This window comes from Aptenodytes forsteri, unplaced genomic scaffold (assembly GCF_000699145.1).
Source record: "Aptenodytes forsteri isolate BGI_AS27 unplaced genomic scaffold, ASM69914v1 Scaffold88, whole genome shotgun sequence".
Classification (NCBI taxonomy): domain Eukaryota; kingdom Metazoa; phylum Chordata; class Aves; order Sphenisciformes; family Spheniscidae; genus Aptenodytes; species Aptenodytes forsteri.
The window spans coordinates 4,980,849-4,986,808 of record NW_008795948.1 but is presented as its reverse complement, the minus strand read 5'-3'; positions in this window follow the sequence as shown (position 1 = coordinate 4,986,808).

The following is a 5,960-nucleotide window of genomic DNA, read 5'->3' as shown; positions in this document are numbered from 1 at the left end:
GGCTGCTCTCCCCATCTCACCGCCCCTCCTTCAGCGAGCCCGGCCTCCAGCGGTCCTCCTGCCTCTGGGTTAAAAACCGGCAGAAATGCCGTGGGCTTCGTACGTAGGGGAAAAGAGGTTTAATTTGTGCCTGTAATTAACTCGGCACGCTTTTGCCGAAGGGCGAACAAGCCCAGAGCTTTAGAAAGTTCGTTTTCACTCTTACCTGAAAATGTCAAGTCCTTTATACTTCCCATAGCTTTGTGAGCTTAAATAACCAGTTATATCATTTTTTTCCTAAAAGAGATATAACTTCAGAATTTTTTTTAGATTAAAAAAATAATTTCTGGATAATTATAGACATTTTTTCTAAAAAAATCAGGAAGCTGTGGCTCTCAGTGGCTGTGCCTCTCTCGTGGCCTGCGTCTTTCGTGGCCATGTAGGAATGCAGTGACAAAGGCAACGACAGAGTATTTTCTGTGATTTAAGATGAGAGGAGGCTGTCACAGGTACCCAGCTCAGACCACCACCAGCAGTGCAGTTTCCTCTACTATCCCTATAAATACATCTTGTCCATTTGAAATTACTGGGTGTCAGTTTTGTGTTTAGATTTAAAAAAAAACCCCAACAACAATTTCCTAGAATTCAAGTTACATGACCTGGAGCAGAACTGGACGCTCAGAGCTCTGCAAGCCCGTGCCGGAGGCTGTTGAAGGGGTTGCTCCAGAGCAGGCTGGTGCATATCCGCAGATCACAGATTCACACAGATTCTGCCAGAAAACAAGTCTCACCCTGGCTACGTTTTACTGACGTATCAATAACTGACCCCTTTTTTTTATGGAGGAAATTATTAGGGGATCAAAAAGCTTGGTCTTTCCTTTATTGTCCCTCTTGGAGGGGTTGACCTTTATGCTGCTCTTAATAGGAAGTCAAGAAAAGTCTGTGTGTAGTTTACCGAGGCATATTCACCACCACTGCTTTTTCAGTATTCGATGTAATTTTACTGTCACGACTTGTGCAAAGCGGAAAAGTAGCAATGATTCATTTAAGAGGCCTTTTAACGCTTGTGTGAAACAAGCTGAAACACAGAATACGGGTGGCTGCATGAGTAACGCCGCCGCGCTCGCACTGGGGCAGGGACGTGTTGCTGGAGGTGCTGCAGCTCAGGGGGTGGAGTCAGCACCCCGAATTCTGCACTCAGCTATTCTGGGAGGCTGTCGCATGGTCTTCTTAAAAGCACCTTATTCTTCGCATGTGTTGACTGTATCTACAAGTCTTGTTCCACATTCTATTGAGGTTTCAATTGCCTGAAAGTTTGTGAAACATTTGGGGAGTCTTAGTAGTACACAATATAAAAGAATAGCTGTGTGTTGGTCAGCGGGACTGTCGTGATGCGCTTGCTGCAGAAACTGAGGGCACGCAAAGGGGTCTTAATATACAAAACGTGAATAAATATTTTCCCGTTCTGCCCCAACTAAGGTATTGAGCCACAGAAGTGCAAAACACCTCCTTAAAAGCACAAATAAATTAATGGCTCCAGACAGTTCACAAGACTTGCTACCTTCTTCTTTTCAAGACACTTCCTTCTTCGTTTTAGTTATACTTCAATATTTCCTTCTCTCTCAAACTGTGGTCTTTGCACTCTATTTTTGTCCCAGCTACCTCGTAATCTCCTCAAGTCAGGGACTTTACTTCTGCCTGCAAAAGCTGACCTGTATAAACAATTTCTTCATAAAGACAAAGCGTTCTTTTATCATAACAGTGAAAGAAATTCCCTAGAAAAGCTTGTTTCGATCAATGTGGCTTTCCTGGTTGCTGCTTATAAAAGATGATGGAAATCCCAAAAAGGCCTGAAGGCTGAGAGCGTGCTCGTTTGGGCACTCTCCTGGTGCTGAGGGAATACAGTGGATTTTGATGGATGACTGAGGACCAGCTCCTGTGAATGGGTGATTGCAACGTCACTGTGGGTTCAAGCTACCTGGTGCACAAACAGGACAGAGAAATCTGAAATGGAAAACCACTGACCGGACGGTGTTTGTGCAATGGCTGTGTGACACATGCAGACCCACCGCCTGTCCGTGTCCGACAGCGATGACAACAGTTTCACATCAGGAATGGACTTAATCGCTCCCATTTTAACTGGAGGCAGTGCTACAGCTTGTGGCAGCTTCAGAGCAGTTCTCTCCTTTTCCACATCCTTGAGAAAAGAAGAAAACAGCAATTCCTTTGGGCATCTGAAGCCGCAGCTCTCTGCAGTCTCTCATTTAGAGAAACCAGCTCGAGCGACTGCAGTTCTACTACAGGCTGTGGCTTTCCAAGGACGGGACAGCTCAGACGGCAGGCAGAAAGAGGTTCAGAAACGTACCGTCAATGAGCCAATGTGACACCCAAATCAGTCTCTTTAAGTTGTTTAAGAAACTTCTGCTAACATCGTATGTTTGAAAGCAGGTCTATTTGCATATGCGTGAAAGTGGCATTTCTGTCGCTGTATGATTTAGCATCAGAGGGTCTTCAAGCAGAATTTGGGCTGGATTTCCTCTTACTGGAAGCTCGGGGTTCTTCTCTTCCTCTGCACTCTCCTTTTCTACAGGTTAACAAGCTTCATGCTCCTCCTTTTCGGGACTGCCTGATCTGAGTCCTGCCTTTAAAGGCTGGTATCCCCCAGACCCCCAAAGACACCTGCTTGCAGTGCGATGGGGCGTGCCTTGATCTTCTTTGGGCGCATTCATGTAGAAATACTAACTTGTGATGTGGACATATATTGTCTAACACAGAAAAATGCTCATTAGGTTCCAGTTAGAGTCTGCGTAGATCTTTCCAAGGAGGAAAAAGCAATTTACCCTCGTTGATACTAGTCAAGTGTGTCAATGCTGGCGTGCAGTTTCAGGAAATGCTGTAGGATCATTTTTAAAAATTATTCTAGACATGAATATAAGCTACGTGTAGGAAGGTGCTCCTTGATTTGTGATGGTTCTCCTACAGCTATTCCTGCTCCATCCAACTTACAAATGGTTATTTAATTAGTGATCTAGACCGTACAGAGCAGGTTCATTCATCTCCTCCTATGACAGAATTATAAAATGTTACAATAGGCTGAAGTGTTGTCACAGTCAATATTTCACATAATTAGAGGAGGTCACCAAGTATCTTTGGCCTTGCATTATTGATGGTTTAATGAATAGACTATTCCTCCTTTGAGAACATCTGTTTAAACATAGTCCTTACCCTTCACGAGGTAGTTCAGAGCTTTCAAATAACTGTCATCCTTTTGCTCGAATCAAACCAGTGGTTAAGCATCTATTCATCTCCCACGGAAGGTCAGCATTGTCTTTGCAACCCAGCTGGCACAAACTCTGTGACAATTTAATATCAGTGTTTATCGTGTTTCTGCATCTCCAGGCCTGAAACTAAAGTTATTTTATCTCCAAATCATTTGTAGGGAAGCTTTTTTGCCCAAGTTCCATTTTGGCACGAAAATAAACCCTCCTTTTTAATTTCATATCATCAAGCCAAATACAGCTATTTCAAAAGTTCAGTGGGGTTTCTTTCTGCCTGATGTGCTCTTTTATTGTGCAGTTGGAAAACAATCCCAGGCAAAGAATCACCTAGTAAAATGGTGGAACTGTCTCCTGCCTAGATTTTTCTTTTATAAAAAGACTACACCAGAAAATTTAGTATTACACAAAAGTCTGAAACAATCCTTCCTAGAGCCATCGGTTTGACCTTTTACATTTGTGATGGAACAAATGGCTCTTCTTTAATGTAAGAACCCCCAGACCCGAATAATTGGTGTCAATGGACAAAATTCTGGGGTTTTCTTTGCCTGTGTATTTGGCCAAAGATACTGGACCAGCTGGAGATGATCTCTGGATGGACCAACTGGTCATGCCTGGAGATATCCTGTAGGAGAACATTCCCATTGCAAATGCCTCTTGCCGATGAGGATAGCGTTGGGTATCCTGGAGAGGTGGTGGACAGGACAGTACTTCTGGAAGAGTCTCTGCTCCTGCAAGGTATCGCTCACTTTGGAGAGCAACGCACAAATCATAACTGCGTTGCTCTTGCTGATCTCTCAGCACGGAGGTAAGAAATGCAACTTCTTGAATCAACAATCTGTCACGATCCACGACACGAAGCAGCAGACTCAGGCTTTGCTGAAACCAGGTGTAAACTGAGAGTAACGCTCAGCCTCGAGGCTCTGAAGGGGTAGCAGGTGGTGTTCAGTTCTGCCTCTGCAGACCACGGCGTCCTGCGTTCCCCTACGCTGACCAGCCCAGAACAGTCGTGTCAGGGAAAAATCAGTGCAGGTGCAGAGCGGTTGTGACTTTTGCAGCTAAATGAATTCTTCGGTGTTCTGGCTTTCTTCAGCCTTTTATCAGGTTGCTCCAGATGAAAGAAGTATAGAAATATTTGAATGGTGGATATTTACCATGTTCATTAAAAAGGAGAAGGGGAAAGAAACTCAGCAACTCGAGCAAACACAATTTTATGTAATTGCTCTGAAGGGGTAGCAGGTGGTGTTCAGTTCTGCCTCTGCAGACCACGGCGTCCTGCGTTCCCCTACGCTGACCAGCCCAGAAGAGTCGTGTCAGGGAAAAATCAGTGCAGGTGCAGAGCGGTTGTGACTTTTGCAGCTAAATGTTCTTCGGTGTGTTCTGGCTCTCTTCAGCCTTTTATCAGGTTGGTCCAGATGAAAGAAGTATAGAAATATTTGAATGGTGGATATTTACCATGTTCATTAAAAAGGAGAAGGGGAAAGAAACTCAGCAACTCGAGCAAACACAATTTTATGTAATTGTCTTTGATTTTAAAAAAAAAAAAAATAGCTTAGCTCTCGCTGGGACCTGCCTAAGGGACTACCATGAATGAGTTACACAACCCAGCATTCATTCATCAACTGATTCTTTGCAAAACCATATGGCTCCTTGCAGGGATTTCTTTAAACATTATGCATGGATATGAAATTGGTGCCTTTGTAGATGTTAAGTATGTTGCTTGAGGCTCATTTTGAAATACTGTTTCTAGCTAGTACAGCAATGTTAATTTTGCAAGCAATAACCTAATAGAAAGCAGTTGTTCAGGCACTTTCAATCAAATGAAGAAGAGAAATAGAAAAATAAGAAATATTGCAAGAGTAAACTCATCTAAACTTTAAAGATGAGCTGTGCCATTCTGTGTGGCTTTCACATGGAAATCCATTTTACTCGATGGAAGGCAATGAGGAAAGGAGAAACATTATTAAAAAGTAAGATGTCATTGGTTTCACCTATCAAATCAGAAATAACAGAACCACTGCAAAATGTATATATTCATTAGCTGCAGTAAATTTATTTGAAAATATGAGTTCATTCTTGTAGAAAGTGTTTAACGATGTCTTCCCTTATCACAGGAGCCAGTAGAGACGGCTGCAACACCAACTCCCACACGTTACTTCCAACACATGCCTTAACTGTGAATTAATGGAAATACCATTCAAGTATCTAACAACATTTTCAGATGCGAAAAGGTATTTTACATGTCTCCCTTCTTTAGGATGTTCAACACGGGCACCTGCAAGGGCTTGATCTTTCCCAGTGGTTAATCAGTGCTTTCAGAGATGGGGGCCTGCAGAACATTTCTAACTGAGCACCCAAAACCAAAAGCAGGTCAGGCGCTGCCAAGAGCGAATCCAGGGCAGCCTCACGATCTCCAGTAACTGAACCACGCTCGTGTGGCTGGTGCAAAGGGAGACCAGAACACGGACAAATCTTTCAACCTCTCTCACCCCATAGGTGACCCTATGTGGTCTACCTGGACTTCAGCAAGGCCTTTGACACCGTCTCCCACAGCGTTCTCCTAGAGAGGCTGGCAGCTCACGGCTTAGACAGGTGTACTCTGTGCTGGGTCAAAAACTGGCTGGACGGCCGGGCCCAGAGAGTTGTGGTGAATGGAGTTCAATCCAGTTGGCGGCCGGTCACGAGCGGTGTTCCCCAGGGCTCAGT